Genomic DNA, 18,026 nt, shown 5'->3' with positions numbered 1-18,026 from the left:
CCCTCTAGGTGGATAGGCTCTCCATGCATCATAAACTCCATGTAAAGCTAAGAGAAGTCCATAGAAATTTTCCCCAATTGTTTCAGTCAATGGGGCCCATATCTAGGGCAATCAGATCAACCAACGCCATATAATTTTGAGCCAGGCATAAGGGAACTGTAGGACATACATGTGTGCTAATTTCTCTTCTCCATTTGCTACTTGGACCTTCAAGGGGTGGTGTAATTCCATAGGGGTACATCATCTCAACCGATCAATGGCTAATTTATTGACAAAACTGTGAGTGCTTCCATTATCCACAAGGATAAAAACATTCTTTCTATTGATATTGCCTTGAATGAGAAGGGTACTGGGGCTGCAAAAACTCATCCAAGCATCCAAGGAGATTGAGAAAAGGGAAGTGGGAGGTGGGTGGGATGTTAAATCAAGTATCTGTGAGGGAGCACCGCCTAGGTCAAAGGGAAACCCATCCTCAGGTCATAGAACTGCTCATGATCAACATCCTCCATGGGTTCAGTCTGGTTAATGGCCAAGTCATCCTCTTCATTGTGCCAATCTTCCATGGCATACATGCTATGAACTTTGACCTTAGTTGTCTTGTATGGGCATTTGGAGGCATGATTAGCTGTGTACTTGTCTCCACATTTAAATGATAAGCCCTTTTCTTTCCATTCCTTCACAACATCTAGGAAGATGAACCGTTGACTACTGGATCCATGGGAAGGTGATACAGTGGACTGTTTATTTTCAGCATACCTATTTTCAACAGTAGAGCTGGATGCCGTCCCAAAAGTGCCCATTTTTCTTTTAACATGGAAGGCGGGGCAAGTGGATACTTTCAGGCTGTTATTAGGCATAGAAGTGCCTCGAAAACCACCTCCCTATGGGGCTGATCATGAAGGGATGCACGGAGGTCCAACACCTTGCTGAAAATTCTCATTATTACAGTACTTTCTTGCATATCTCTTAGCTAGTTCGATTGCATCAAACAGTGTAGTGGTTTTGTGGGCCATGACATCAGTCGCCCGATAGACTCGGTTCCAACCCATAGATGTACTTGTGCAATTTAGCATTATCACTACTGCTTTCCACATACATGGTCAAGTTCATGAATTGATTGGTGTAGTCATGTACAGTGAGGTTATGTTGGTCAAGAGTGTACCATTGTCTTGCCAACCGTTCTTTTTCCATAGGGGACACAAAAACTTGGACCATATGCATTTTGAAATCTTCCCAATCAGTGAACTATTGATTCTCCCGATTGATATAGTGCCATCAAGTGTGGGAAAAACCTTCCAAATGGAGAGAAGAAAAAAGTATTTTTTGATCATCAGTGTGGGGGTAGATGTTGAAGTAGGACTCCAACTTGGATGTCCAAAGTCAGATTGTGAGGAGGGTTGCCCATTGTACTTTGTTAGGATGACCTTGTCACGCAAATCATAGGGGCCATGCTGCTCATGAAATCCTTGTTGTCCATGCATCCTGTGGTGGCCATACATGCCCTACTATCCATACATCCCTTGTGGTGCATTCAGCACATATGGTATCCATTATAGCCATGTTGTCCATGATTTCTAGGCTAGCCATTTGTACCATATTGTCCTTGATGGGGCTGATTCATATGTGGTGCATGGGGGCTCCTAGGTAGAGCAAGTGAAATTCGACCCAAGGTGGGAGAAGGCCTCAAGTGAATATTACCGGCATGGTGGATGGGGGAATTGAATAGGGGCTCATCATGTGTATGAGAGGGTTCCCCAATCTCATAGGTAGAAGGGAAAATTCCCTTAGTGCCAAGTATACCTTGTGGGCCATGCAACAGTTCCTGATGTGGAGGGTGTCTAGACTCATGTCTAGAGTCATTGGTCTTCTCTTGGGATGAAGCGGTCACTAACTGAGAATAAGAGCAGTGAGCTATTCCAAGGTCTGTTGAGTCCTTGAGTTTGAGATAGCCATGTGCTTGATCGCTTCATCAAACTTGGACATCATTTGGCGGAGGTTGGTGACCATATCATTGTGGTGTTCCATATGACAGGGCTCATGTTGGTAGAGGGTGTGATTGAGAAGAGTATATGGGTCCGTTTCAGGCATTTCCTCTTGTATGTCACCATGTTAATCTTGCGCTGAGCTTGGTTCCTCATTCATGGAGGTCCGAGAGTCTCTAATCTCCCTCTGGAGTTCCTCTTGGGCCTTGTTTTTGCCTTTCTGGCCAGCCATCCGGGTGTAGTTCACAGGACCTGCTGTTAGTAAAAGGGGTGTAACTGTTTGTAGGAAACTCCGATTGATGAGGTTTTGGGTTCCTCATTCATGGAGGTCCGGGAGTCTCTAATCTCCCTCTAGAGTTCCTCTTGGGCCTTGCTTTTTTCTTTCTAGCCAGCCATCCGGGTGCAGTCCACAGGACCTATTGTCCGTAAAAGGGGTGTAACTCTTTGTAGGAAACTCCAATTGATGAGGTTTTGGGCTCAAGTTGGAGGGGACAACGGCCTCTTAGAGATGAGCTATTAAAATTTATGACAAAAAATGATCAGAATGTTCTGTAAGGGGTTTACAGTGCTTGTCCTAGAGCGGTATGCATCCTGTCTATAGTGACCCTAGTGCACAAAAACGGTCATAACTTTCACACCAAAGCTCGGATTGGGGAGATTTTTGATTCAAACTTGAGGGGATGAAGCCCTCTTCAAGGTGAGATATAGGGTTTACCCCCAAATTTAGGACAATGTTTTGCAATGGGGTCTTTGTGACAGTCCTACAAGACTGTGACCAAAAACACTGCCTATCCCTTAGTACCAATGGCTTACATGGATAGAGCATAGATCAAGGGGCCTGATATGCCACATTAATAGCATCTTGAGCATACTGAACATAATCTCGAGCATCACTGCATACCCATCAATGCTGCCATTCATGCATAAGTACATTCACTGCCATACATCTCCATTGACTGCATATACTTCAAGTGTCATACATGGGTGCACCTAGCATTGTGGGGTATCCAAGAGAGATCATTGGGGCAAGGGAGTGGAGCTCATGGAAGTACCTGCACCTGCAAACAAGTATTGGTCTTTCGATCACCGGGAGGTGGGCAAAGTTTCCCCCGGGCCGGGTGGTGCACCCCTTCAGGGTCTTAAGTGGTAAGGGAGGGTCACCTCTCTTTTGTCTTACCACCTCGCCTGGCATCGGCCTTTTTTCTCAGCCAGAGTATACATGGCACACATTTTTAATAAGCAATCAGTATGAGATGCATTGGAAAGAAAACATTGGGCCTTTTCATGAGATGCAAGGAATGATAAAGCTTAGGGTAGGGGTTACCTTGGCAGTCCAGTGACTCACTGGTTGCTACTTAGCCAATTTACAATGGCTATTATTCATCCAAGATCATAAGACAAGGTAGGGGGTTAATGTTAGCCATTACAATGAAATTCAGGAAGAGGTATGATGCTTGTATGCAATCTTGAATCTCTCCAACAATGGATTAAGCTCAGCAAGTGGCTAAATTGAGAGATTAAGATTAGAATGGCATACCTCTTAGTTGCTTGGGAAGACCATTGAAGTACAAATCATCATGATGCCACTTGCTCAATTGATCAAGTCAAATTGTTGGTTGGGCATCCGTGGAAGAGTGCTTCAGCATTTGAATGCTCCTACTGATGAAGAAGGCTCCCAAGCTTATCCTTGAGCTTGAGCTTCAAGAATGGGAAGCTTCAAGTGAAGCTTTCATGGCTGCCCGCAAAGCTCCCATACATGTTGAGATCAATGTCTTCATCCGGGCAAGAGAAATCCGTCATGGGTTGAAGGGCTTGTGGGGTTGAGCTCTTCAGGTCAGAGAAAGCTTCAATTTGAAGAATCCATGGCTACCCCAAATTGTTTCAAACAGTCCTAGCTGCTATCCACCATGGGAGTTGATTCCCAGGTCAAAATGCCAAGGGGGAAGGGAAGGAGTATGCTGAATCGGTGCCCAAGAGTGCTGGGGAGATGGCAAAGTAGGAGGAGGAGGAGGACAGGGGTGCTGGAAGAGGCAGGAAGCTCAACGCAAAATGCACCGCATTTTGCGGACTGCCGCCTGCTGTTCCTAATGGGCTGAAGGTAGTCACAAGGGTGTTTTCCAAGTAGGAAATGGCCTTGGGAAGCTTGTGGGAGGGCTGAATGTTGAGGTTGAGGGCTGGTTGCAGCACGAAGAAGGGATTTGAGGGCAGTCCACCATGGGAGCTTGAGGGAATAGCTTGATGGGTAAGAGAGAGAAGTCTGGAATAAAAAGTAAGTGTGGTTTTTTACCTTCTCTAGACTGTTGAACCCCCAACTTGCCTTAGGACTCCTAAAATTTGCATGAAAAGAAGTGACGACTTGCTACTTTAACCATTTTATCTCTAGATATGTCTGAGTCTCCAACCATAGCTCTTGCTTGCTTCAAAAAGCTAAAGTTAACTGCAGTCCTTCTTGTTGTACCTATACCTGTAAGTTGAGTAACTAGGGTTTTTGGGATTTGAAAAGAGAGAAAGGGGAAAGAGGAAAAGGAACAAAGCCTGAAGCTCTGATACCACTTGTATAACATATTACATAGAAAATGGCTACATAAATCATAGGACCAAAAAAGAAAAGGATTTGTGCAAAAAAGAAAACAATTACACATCATTCCATCATAAAATAATACATTTTAATTAAAATTAGTAACTACGGACAAGAAACATGAGTGACTTATTGGGCCATCATGTGCATACAATCTATGGATTAATGCAGTGAGACCATTGAGAGCGGAATTTAGGAGACGGAAAGTGCTTAAAAATAGCTAAAAATTATGAATATCAAGGGAAAAATATTCACTGTCAAAGGCGGCGGCTCGATCTAGGACGATTTTAAGCGCCAAAGTGCTTTAAAGGCGCCCGAGCGACACTTGTTGATTTTTCATAATTTTTCAGACAGTTGTGCGGGTTGACACAAGCTACTGGCCAATGCGGGATGCTAAGCCGGACGCCCAGGATTTTTCAGAGCTCAATTCGGAGTCCGGACAGGAAAATGGCCAAGGAAACGGTCAAGATATGAAAAGGTGGACACTTGGGAGGCCAAATTTGAGCATGCCTTTTGAGTTTGGACCCCCCCCAAAAAATTTATGCACCTTATGAAGCAAAAAACGTGGAGAGAGAATGAAGAGGCATGAAAAAACGTGGAAGAAGATGGCGCCCGAAAAATGCGCCATGAATGGATGAGAGGCATCATGGCTGCTGCAAACAACCCCCCCAATGGATTATGGGGCTTCATTCCCCTCTGTCTGTGGACTCTATCGCCGCCCTTCGCCCGTGGAATGATGGCCTAGTTTGAAATTTCTGATTCTAGTCTTTCTCTCTCCTCCCTCTCTCTCTTCTAAGAGGCAGTTCATGTGTGGGAAGGAGCAATGAAGAAAGAATGATGGAGACTTGTCCGGCATGGACCGGATTGCTACACGGGCTGAGAATGGTGATTTGGGATGTTGCTGGACATGAAGTGTTGCTGTTTTCCAAATCTACAGCCATGGACACAAAACCCGAAACACGCGTTTAAGCGGTAAACCAAAAAATTACAAAGAAAATTTAGTGTTTTATGCTTTTGATTGATGGAATGCCGTTCATATGGACTAAGATTTGATTATGCTGCTGATTCTTCTGAGTTCTTACTGTTTATAACCAGAAATTATGAAAAACATGGATTTCATGGCCCGAAATAATGTCAAGAAACCCGAAAATGCATGAAAAATGGGGAAAAACAAGGGTTTTGGGCATATAAATGGGGAAAACCGTCGATACACATCAACTAATCTTTCAATTTTGTTGCAAATGAACTAAGGGCCACAGCCCACAAACTGGTTTTCATTTTCAGCAATTTAAAAAATACAAGAAAATGAAGAAAATGGGGAAAAATGATAAAAACACCATGAAAAATAGGGGAAAAATACATTTGGGGCTACAAAAAATATAGAAAAATAGGATTTATGTTTGTTGATGTATAGCAAGGCTGGGGCATGAAGTTATGCTTCAGTTCAGCCTTGTTTATATGTTGTAGTGTGTGTTTCCTTCCTTTCTCCACATAAAAATGGCAAGGAAACCCTGAAAGAAATGAATGCAATGATGCACTATCAACGGGGAAGGGTAGAGTTGTGGAAAAATGGTTAAATGCCGTTGAGCATGAGGAATAATTTGCTGATTTTATATGCATTGCAACTAGGACGGAATAATAATGATAAAAATTAAAACCTAGTAGCACGAAGATCACTTCGGTGCTAGGTGTTGCAGCGAAGCACAAAGCGGTTAGAAAGAAAAGCATGAAAGAGATGTTTTGCACTTGCACGCTGGTGGTTTTTAAAATGTTTGAGCACTAGGCATCCACCTCTTTGCATGATCATTTAGAGGAAATTAAAAGTATCAGAGTTAGCTCCTGGATACGCATAGCAATTGTTTTCAGTAGGCCTGTGACCCACCGTTGAGAGTGTGAGGTTCCTATGCTGTAGGCTAGTCGTGGGATCCTAAAGGGAAAATTAAGTAAGGACAATGGTACATTCCTGGACACGTTTATTTGGTACCTTGAGCGACGTTTGTGCGAAATGTCTAAATGTTGAGCGACGCATCGAGGGGCCAATCCCCAAGGTGTAGGAGAGTCGCAGAGGGTTGACGGCATTCAGCCGTAGGAGGAACCCCATGTGTATGTGATTCGAGCCTTTTGGCTATGTGAAAGGGACTCCCTCTGAGGAGCAATATTGGGTTAGGATCAGTTGGACTACAACGTATTACAAACGCAATGTTTAGGAAGGCAGAGATTTTGATAGACGCTCCTGGCCGCGAGGCCGAGGGGGTTGTCTTGCACATAGTGACGAGGTCCGGCTAGTGCATGAGCCAGTGCCGGCCCGTTTTTAGGTCCATCAACCATGTCTCTCTGCATATCGAGTCTCTAGGCCAGTGGAATCATGGTTTGTAATGGAGTGCTGCAAAGAAAAAAAAAACAACTGTTAGAAACATGATTGTCAATACAAGCGATATTGCAAAAAGAAAAAAGTGAGAAGAACAAAATAAAAACTTACAAAGTCCTCTAGATAAGTTCTATGGCCACCACTCCCAAGGTGATGGACCACTCCTGCCTCCAGTCATGTCCTCGCTGTCTCGCACTACTATCTTTAATGTCTTGGAGAATCTGTAGCCTCCTACTTGAGTCAATGTGAGTCATCTACACTTGAGTCGTAGCCTTCTACTCGGGCTTTGATGCCCCACTCTTAAGTGCCTTGTGTACATTCGATCATCTATGTGACATGTACGCACACATGCACTCAATCATCCAGCCTGTGGAAAATCTATCTTGCTAGAGTGGGTATTGGAAACTCCTCATGGAAGGATGTTACTATATAGTCCTTGCTCCCCTTGAGTATGTTCTTCCAATGATCCAAGACAGTGTGCCAAAAACTTGTTGGCACAACTCTCTCATATGAGCCATCACCCTCCTCCCCTCATCGTTCATGATATGATAGCTCATGTCCTATCATCTGCAAGATATCCATATCCCTCTGGATTATGTCTAAGATGTGTTCTCTCCCACTTGCAAACTACCCTCTTGGGTATATCGAGGAGACCCGTTGTCATGCCGCTACGCACACACCATGTAAAAAAATCTAGAGTGTGGCTTCCTTTTAGATCTAGAGAACCAATGCCATTTTAGACATTAGTGCTAGTATCCATGATTCAAAAATATTAGATTTTGGTCAAATTTTAATATTCTAGATATTATCTCTTATTAAAAAAATCTACAAAACTATAGACAACTTCTAGATTAGGATGACATGTAGAAGAAAGCATGTAGTTTTCTGCTAAATTGAGAGTATTTTATGTAAAAAGAGAGATTAGCGAAATCACGCAACGCGCGATCGCTGTTTTCAAGTAGTGAACAGCACTCCAAAAGTGGGAGATGATGAAGAGTGATTTGGCAGGATTTTGGTCAAGAGTCCTAGTATTTAACCCCCCTTTCAAAGCCATTGGAAGGATTAGATTGGTGATCTGAGCAGCATAGAGGAAGGCATTATTTTGTACACGTTTTTGTCTATTAGAATTTTATTTTCTCATAATGTTGAAAGAAACTGACAGTCTTTATCTCTGTTAGTATTCTTCTATATTTTCTAATTCTTTTTTGAAGTATTATTCTACATCTTCAATCTCTTTGAATCCCTTCTCTTCCATCTACTCCTCTCCTTGAATCTACCTTCACCCTGCTGTTACTTATACTCAAGAACTTGGCTTGAAACCTTCAACCCTTCTCTTATCTCTACCATCTCTGGAGTCTAAGCTCTTGAACCCCCATCATTCTTCTCTTGCCAAACGCCTGTGGTGATCTTCAACCCTATGCAGTGTGACACCGTGTATATCTAGTGCATCCACGAGGGTGGTATCTCTCGGAGTAGCACCCATAGGGGTGCCACCTGCGGAGCGAAAGTTGGACTAACTAGAGTAAACATCCCCACAAGTGTGAAAAATCTCACAAGTGATACAAATCCACCAAAATGACGAGATGGAGACACTGCATCGGTACCTCCACAACAACCACATGAGCCACCCTCTCTTGAATGTGCACGAGAGCGAGGAGTAGCACTTGTATCTCGAGCCTGATTGTGGGATCACTGCATCCATGTCTCTGCAACATTCCCCAGAACCACTCCCTTTGTCTCACCCAAGTCGTCTGGAGCATTGACCTTGTAATATTTCCGTTTAAAAAAATATTACTAGTCCGACTTTCCACAACTCGCGTGAAACTCACGCAAAGGTTAAATTTGGCATTGGAGTTTCTGACAGTGCAATCTTTAAACTGTACGCGAGGTATCATGACTCTCCACTGACAAAATGGGACCGAGGTTTAAAAACCCGCATAACTGCAGGTGAACTTCCTCTTCGGAGGAGGTCAAGAGGATAATAATAGGTTTATTGTAAAATTTTTTAAATTACCTTCCCCCAACCAAAGCGTGGCTAAGGGAAGGGGGATGGGCTATAATGGGAAACTGAGGAGGTGGAGGGGAGGATAGCATGCAGGGGCCACATGGGGGAGGAAGCCCTCGCCCCCCCTTATCCTATAAAAACCTGTCTTTGGTGGGGAGTAAGAGGTGTGAGAGAAAGGAGATTTCGCCCCAGACTGTGGGAGGCCCATTGTAGACGTGTGTAAGAGGAAGAGAGAGGCTTTGTTGTTGCTGTTGGAGATCGTCGTGGTGGGAGAGTGGTGGTCGTTGCTTGTTCAAGCCGTCAGTCGCCATACTAGAGTACGCCGCCTGTCACTATGCCACGACCAGCTACTACTGACACCGCTCTTCCCTCATCCACTAATTGGCCTTCTTCCTCGTCCATGTGGTCCTACATCACACACCCCCAAAAGCTTCTTAGAAGCTTCGAAGCTTCTAAGGGGGCTTCTTAAAGCCCCCCTTCCCGTGGATTCCCATAAAGCCATTTTACCACCGGTTTTCCTTTAAACCCCCTTCCCATTATAACTCCCACAAGTTCATATTAGCCGGTTTAAAAGTCCCTTTTCGTGGAGATCCTATTAAGTCCATTGTAACCCGGGATTTAAAGCCCTTTTCTATTGCATCCATCTCAAGCCCAATCCCTTGCCAGGTTTAAAGGTCCCTTCCTATTGAACCCTCCAAAAGACAAATTTTTTTCCCCCGAGCTTCGAAGAGGAAGCCTATATAGCCTTCTTATAAAAAATACCCCATAAGCCTATCCCTAGTTTTTCCCCCCAAGTTCTTCTAAAGAATAAGAAGGGTTATGCGACACTTGTGCAACAAGTTGCAATGTCGCATGATCTTGTGGTTTGATCACAAGAGAATGGCCAATTCCACGGAATGAGATTGGTAGATTCTTGTGCAAGTTTATCTTCCAAGAGGATGTGTAGTTATCCTGATATAGCACATTTCTTGGAAAAAGTGACCAAGATAAGACAATTAGATATTTGCTTGGAAGCAAAGGACCAATCAATAATTTAGAGTAACATATTTACTATTAATAGAACTTAAGGTATTGGTTAAGTTGGGTTAATAGGATAGGGCCCTAACCCAAGGACGTAGGGGTTAACAAACAAACCCTTGAGGATCTTGCCGAGTCGCAATTGATCACGAATCGAATGATGGATGCATTTGGAGTGAAGGATTCACTCCTTAGCAGTTGGCCAAAATAACGACCACTAGAAATGATTGTGCTTGTATCAATTTAGAGAGCACAGTTTGCTTTGTTTTCTCAAGGAACTAAAGGATGAAAAGATATCTAATGCTTCAGGTCCAAGGCTTGAAGGGAGAGGCAGCCTCAGTTACCCTCGACTGTTTACCTGGCCCTAACCAAGGGGGTTGTTAGCCGGGTTGGGAAGGTGGACCAAACCTGCCGCATGAGGTCTCTCCATTGAGCGCTACTTGGAGCAGGAGTACACTTGGGTGCCAGGGGGGGCTCTGGCCGTAAATCCCTCACCTTTCGAGCCCTACATAAGAGGCCAATGTGACTCGAGATTGGATCTTGAGGCCCGCATACTAGTCTACGGACAAAATCTTGGGTTAGTAATCCCTGTGGATTGCTCAACAACCTTCGGGCAGATTATGGATAAGCCTATGGGCTAGACTTTATGAATGTATTCCAAATATAAATATGATAACCTATTGAAAAGGAACTTGTTTGACGCTGTTTTTCTATGTCAAGTGCTAAGATTACGTGAAGAAACCGGTGCCTAATGGGCTAATTAAGGAAATTGCTTGATGCATGTCCAACTAAATGTGGTAGGTAATTAAACAACTAAAAAAGCTTGAGGAAAGTGCAGTGGATGTGGCCATGGATCCGTCCTACGGATGGGTGGTCCCGGTTGGCTAGGAAATTTTCTCAAATCATAATGGACAGTAAGGAGATCATTTCAAAGGAAATGAATAGCAAGGGCGCTGACCTAGAGTCTAGGTTACAATAAGTCCCATTTATGCTGTTTTAGGGGAATGGAATGGGACTATGCCTTATGGCAGAGAGGTTGAGCTTTGCATCCCTCTCGTTTCCCATTCTCCTTGAACCAAGTGTAGCATGAATCCGCTTCGGTCCCTGGTGTTTCTGTGTAAAATAGTTCGACGCTAGTTGCCGTATAGGAAATGACCAATAGGGAAAAATCGTGATTCAGGTCGGTCCTAAGTTGAATGGCCAGAATACTTCCGCTATGTGGCAGACACGAAAAGTCGTAGATCGCAAACCCCGTAACATTCCATGGGAATGTTGAGTGGAGCTTTCTAGATCTCCTTTATGATGGATTGCTAAGACATGTCCTGAAGGGAAATGGTGGATACGTTAAAATTGGTATCAGAGCGAACCAACAAAGGATTTGTTTTTTAAGAAATCTTAATAAGAAGAAGTAAAGCATATATTGATGTTCAGAACATTTCCTTACTTTCGATGCTGTCTTGTAGAATTATGAAGCATAGAACAGGTTCTTAGTGTTTCGAGTCATGTTTATGACCGCAATGCATTCCCGAGATTATCAACAAAGGATCGATATGATGGACATCCTAGATTGTATTTATAATCCATCGCCTTTGTATGTGGAACGGAGATGGACGGGTGACTGAGGAATCTACTACATAGCTGCCCACCGGTTTGCATACCTTCGAACCAACCTAAAGAGGATCAAGTCTTTGGAAGACCTGAACATTGTGAAGCTGCTCATTTTTGTGGAGGCTCACGTAAACTCAACTTTACATATTCAAGGTCGCAAGGTTGAGCTGAACTCATATGTATATGAGGAAGTGACCCGCGTAATCCTCGCCGACAGGATCAAGGTGTTGGGATGCTAAGAGAAGAATGGGTTCCAAAGGAAGGGATACCCTAATCTTCCGATGACTTACCGATTCTTGAGGATCCATGACTCGAAACCATTCTATTATCCAGTTCTCGTAGATAAATGTAATACAACATTATTCTCCCCGAACTGAATGTAACAATTGCTCTATCATCTTAGGAAATATTGTACTCCCAAAGGGCCATGCCCATATAAATGCAATAAGACTTCTTTTTATCAATGTCTGTCTTGTCGATGAGAATTGATAAAATGTTAAGTGGCTAGGTTTCTTGGTTGATAGCTGAATTGGGTATAAAATATAAATCATAATGATTAGTGAGTTATAACGTTAAGAATCCTCTATTCAGGCACAACCCCAGGTAGTATAGATTCCCAGTTCGGCCCCTACATCAACTACTGCCGTGATCCAGGAGAAGAAGTTTTTTCTTAAGCAGATCAAGCCACCAGAATTTGACGGGAAAGGTAGGACTGTCCAAGCGGATGCTGAGATTTGGATAGAGTCTATGAAAGATTACTTTGAAGCAGCCGGTACTGTACCTGCCAACCAGGCTATGCTCGCCAAGCTGAAGCTCACCGGCAAAGCCAGGCTTTGGTGGAAGCAATGGTGTAGAGATCAAGGGATCGCGGAAGGATCCGTTACCTGGGAAAAGCTGAAGAAAGCTGTGCAAGGAAGATACTTACCACCTGCATATCGCACGCAAAAAATGAATGAGTTATACGAGCTAAAACAATTGGGACTCACTCTTGATGCATACTACTAGAAATTCGTCTCACTTCTTAAGTATGCGCCACAGATGGACATGACAGAGCAGGTGTCAAAATTTTGTGCTATTCTAAACCCACCAGTGAATATCCATCTCGAATCTATGCGCCCAACGGATCTATAGGATGCGCTCATTCGAGCTGCACCTATATTTCAGGAGGTGCACGCTAAGCCAAGAAGTAACAAAACTTGGTCTTATAATGACCCGAAAAGAGGAGCATATAGGCCTCAAATGAAGAGAGTTCAAGGTCAGAATTGGGGACAAAGAAAAAAAGCAAGGACTAATAATGCCAACAGCTTTGTCCCTACCCAAAGAAATGGCCAAAATCTCCGTTGTTTCCACTACAATGAGCCCGGTCATTTCAAGTGGCAATGTCTCAAGCTTGGAGGAGGACATTGCCAAGCACCTTTCCAAGGAACTGGCCGTGGCCAGGGAGCGGCCATATGAGACAGAGAGAGAACCGCCTGTGTTGCCAACAGGGAAATATGTGAAGAAGAAGACACGACCATGGAAGCAGATGTTGAAAGGGCGACAGTCCATGCCGCTCGTCACAAAGAAAGGCCCGAATCACCAGTTTTCAGTGATTCAAACACCATCAGACTATCAAGGTAAAGGTTTCAAAACATTGATTAATTGTGGCAGTACACATTCCTTTATCTCACCAGCTTGTGCAAGAAGATTAGGAATAGCCACAATAGAAGCACCTACCTTGCTTATGGAATTAGCAAATGGTCCTGAGGTCACTTGTACCAGGTAAACTACTAAGGTGAAATTCTTTCTGGGAGGAAAGACGACTTTGGTCAAATTCAAAGTCATGAACCTAGGTATCCATGAGTATCTACTCGGAATGGATTGGCTTAAACCTAATGATACCCACATTCATTGTGGGAAGGGCCAAATTTCCTTTCGGAACTCTGAAGGGGAATTGGTCACAACTCAAGGAGAGGTTGGAAAGCCAAAAATTCAATTGGCCAAAGCATCTCGGATTATAAAGGGAGTTAGAAAGGGACTACCTGTCTACTTGATTAAGCTCAATTAGTTAGATCAGAAGCAGAAGTCTAGTAAAGGACACTAAAGGAGTACGCGGACGTATTTACTGAAGAGCTGACAGAACTCCCGCCTCAAAAGAGAAGTGGATCATGAGATCAAGCTAGTGCTAGGAGCTGCACCAATTGCAAAGAGACCTTATAGGATGTCCATCCCGAAAGAAATTGAGCTGAAGGAGCAACTCAAGCAAGTGCTAGATCGGGGCTACATCTGTCCTAGCAGTTCACCATGGGGAGCTCCAGTATTGTTCCAGAAAAAGAAAGATGAAATGCTTTGACTGTGTATTGATTACAGAGGGTTGAATCAATCAACTGTCAGGAACAAGTACCCTATTCCTAGAATAGATGAGCTTCTTGATCATCTTCAGAGTGTGAAGATCTTCTCCAAGATTGATCTCAGGTCTGGTTACTATCAGTTAAGGATCAAGGAAGAAGATATCCCAAAAACGGCCTTGAACACAAGATATGGACACTTTGAGTTTCTAGTTATGTCATTCAGGCTTACGAATGCGCCTGCCACCTTCAATAGGTTAATGCAGGATATCTTTAGGCCATTTCTTGATGACTTCGTACTCATCTTCTTCGATGACACTTTAGTCTATTCTAAACAGGAAGAAGATCATGAACCCCAACTTTGGATTGTCCTTGAGACAATGAGGGCACACAAGCTCTATGTTAATATGAAGAAGTGTTCTTCAAGCGTCAGATTGAATATTTGGGATTCATCGTATTAATGAAAGGAATCTCAATGGATCCAGAGATGTTCTAGAATGGCCAATACCAACAACTGTTAAAGAAATACACAGTTTTCTTGGATTAATAGTATGGTATAGGATTTTCATAAAAAACTATGCTTTAATTGCAACACCTGGTGCGCAGATCGGACGCAGGTAGCTCACGTAGCGAATTCCCAAAGGTCCCCAAGAACAAAGCACTCTACTTTTTAGCACAAAAATCAATGTGAAAGCAAGCACGACATGAGACAAGAGACAAATTGGGTTGAATCTCCCCCATGCCTTGTGTGAGCGCTTCACAAAGCATGTATTTAATATATATTTTCAATCTTTTTGCTCAAAAATAGCCCAATTACAAAAATATGACAAGCTTTTAGCTTTTGAGTTTGCTTTCTACCAAAAATAGGAAAATAAAGCTAATGGACGGTGCCCAAAGAGTCTGGCACGCCCAATCTCAATGTTCAAATAAAAATAACATATCCAGGCGCATAAGCGCATACAAAATAATAATAAATAGTCGATGTCTCTATAGACATAATCAAAATATAGGCGTGGCGCCTATCAAAATATAGTCGAAAGGTCGAAAACCCGCTAGACTCCAATGCTTTCCTCCGCCACTGCTGCTATCTCTACACATCAACTGAAGCATTCACAATCGTTAGTAAAATGACACAATTAAACCGACAAAAGTGAATACCTAGCAGTCTTCAGCTACATAAATAAATCAACTGGTTAGAAATAAATCCTAACCTTAATTTATTACGAGTGCGCACTCTAAACTCATAAACGTTTATTAATTTAATATGCATTTTGCGGAATCACCCGCTATGGAATCACCCATGTACACACTAAATTAATGAAACGCCCGAAAAGGACAGGCGTCCCCATCAACTTCTCGCACAAAGAATCCTCTTTGCGTATGAGCCCCGGTCATCTAAGTTTACGGAATCCACCGTAAAACCTCACGGAATCCACCGTGGAATATGCCTCCTGGCATCATACCCCCGGGGTGGGATAGCAATTGACCTCAATTGCTATTAGCTCAATGTGGAGCTAACAGAGTGGGGAAAGCATTTAAGTCTCTAGCGTGCATCCATTGTGCTTCTTCTACAGGATGGTTCTTAAATTTCACAAGATATCTAGAGTACCTTCGGCCAGTTCTAGTGGTCATGTAATCAGTGTCTATGATGGCTTCTGGTTCAAGGATTTCAGTCTCTTCTTCTAGTAAAGGTGGGTTTTCATAGACAGGGTGGATAGGTAATTGTCCTCTAAATGGTCTCAATAAACTAATATGAAAGGTATTATGAATTTTCCAATGAGATGGCAGTTCTAACTTGAATGCATTGTCATTAATCTTATGAATGATTCTAAATGGTCCGTAGAATCTAGGGGCTAATTTGACAACTGGATGTCTATCTACACTTTGCAGTCTACGCTTTTCTATTCTAAGCCAAACATAATCATCTACTTTGAAATTCATGGCTTGTCTTTTCTTGTTGGCTTGTTTGGTATATGATTGTTGGGCTTTAGCAATCATATCCTTTACCTCATCAAAAATAGTGTTATGCATAACAGCAATATCATCGGCACTTTGTATTCTATTAGACAAAGATGCAACAGGTGTAGATAATCTATGTCCATAAATAACTTCAAAAGGTGCTTTCTTTGTAGATGTGTGCGGTGTATTGTTATATGCAAACTGTAATAAATGTAAATGAGTATCCCATGTCTGAGGTTTAGAGATAGTGTATGCACGTAAAAGATCTAAAATAGTGCTATTTGTGGCTTCTGTTTGTCCATTTGTTTCTGGATGAAATGCAGATGAGAAATCAATCTTTGTGCCTAGATTTGCAAACAGTGTAATCCAGAAATTATTACAAAATCTAGAATCTCTATCTGAAATAATCACTTTCGGCAATCCATGGTTAGTAAAAACTGTTTTCAAAAATAATTGTGCTGCTTGTGATGCTGTTAAAGTTTTCTTACATGCAATGAAATATGCTTGCTTACTAAATCTATCTACAATTGTCCAAATCATGTCATGGTTAGATTTAGTATTTGGTAAGCCAATAATGAAATCCATAGATATATGTTCCCAAGGTTTAGATGGAATAGATAAAGGCATTAATAACCCATACTGTTTACCATGATGTCTCTTTATTCATTGACAAATCAGACATTCAGAAACAAAATTAGACACATCTGCATCCATATGCGGCCAATAAAAATCTTCAGTTAACATGCGTAATGTAGAAATGATACCTCTATGACCTTGATATGGGGGACAATGAATTTCATTCAAAACAAATGATCGGAATGGAATAGTAACACACAGTCTCTTTTCAAAGAACATGAATCCATCATTATATGACAATGAATCAACAGGAATGAAATTATTTTGAACTAATTTTTGCCAATCAGAATGAAAAGTAATATCCTGGTGATATGTGTCTTTCATAGCAATCAAAGAATCAAAAGATATGATAGAAATGTTATGAATTGAAGGTCTTCTACTTAATGCATCAGCAACTACATTTTCTTTTCCAGGTTGGTATTGAATGATAGGATGGAAACTTTGAATGAATGAAGCCCATTTGATATGACGGTCAGAAATTTGGGGTTGGCTAAGTAGATGTCTAATGCTTTGTTGGTCAGTCTTTATCATGAATTCTGAACCCATTAAATAATGCTTCCATTGTTTCAATGCTTGAACAACTGCTAAGAGTTCCTTGTCATAAGTGGAATATTTGAGCTCAGAGGGTTTCAACTTAGTACTAGAATATGCTATTGGATGGTTATCTTGCATTAACACGACTCCTATTCCTGATCCGCTAGCATCAGTCACAACTAAAAAGAATGGTCTGTTAAAGTCAGGCAATTGTAGGACAGGGGCATTGGTCAATGCACGTTTAAGTAAATCAAAGGATTTCTGCTGGTTTTCAGTCCATTGATAAACAATGCCTTTCTTAAGAAGTTTGGTCAGTGGTAAAGCAAGTAATGAGAAATTACGTACAAACTTCCTATAGAAACTAGCAAGACCAAGGAATGAGCGTAATTCATGTACATTTTTAGGAATAGGCCAATGCAATATTGCGTCAATTTTCTTAGGATCAACTTTTATTCCTTCTTTTGATACAATATGACCTAGATATTCTATTTCTGTCTTAAAGAATTCACTCTTGTCAGGATTTGCAAACAATTGATTTTCTTTCAGTAATTGAAAAACTAATGATAAATGCTCATAATGCTCTTTTTCACTTTGACTGAATACTAAAATATCATCAAAGAAAACAATCACACAATACTGATATTTTAGAAAAATACGGTTCATCATTCTACTGAAAGTGGCAGGTGCATTAGTTAATCCGAATGGCATAACTAAGAATTCGTAATGGCCAAACTGTGTCCTGAATGCAGTCTTAAATATGTCGGATCTATCTAGCCTCACCTGATGATATCCAGATTTAAGGTCAATTTTACTAAATATAGAAGATCCTTGCAGTTTGTCCATAAGGTCATCAACTCTAGGTATAGGATACCTATTCTTTACAGTGATCTTGTTTAATGCTCGGTAGTCAATACACATCCGATAAGTATTATTCTTCTTCAATTTTCAGAAATTCTGAAATATTTCTATCTCCGTTTGCTGAAAGTACTTCAATGAACTTGCAGATAGGTAA

The sequence above is a fragment of the Lygodium microphyllum genome, chromosome 27 (genome assembly GCF_053477565.2).
Source record: "Lygodium microphyllum isolate KBCC chromosome 27, Lygodium_microphyllum_v1.1.10, whole genome shotgun sequence".
Classification (NCBI taxonomy): Eukaryota; Viridiplantae; Streptophyta; class Polypodiopsida; order Schizaeales; family Lygodiaceae; genus Lygodium; species Lygodium microphyllum.
This window is presented reverse-complemented; position numbering follows the sequence as displayed.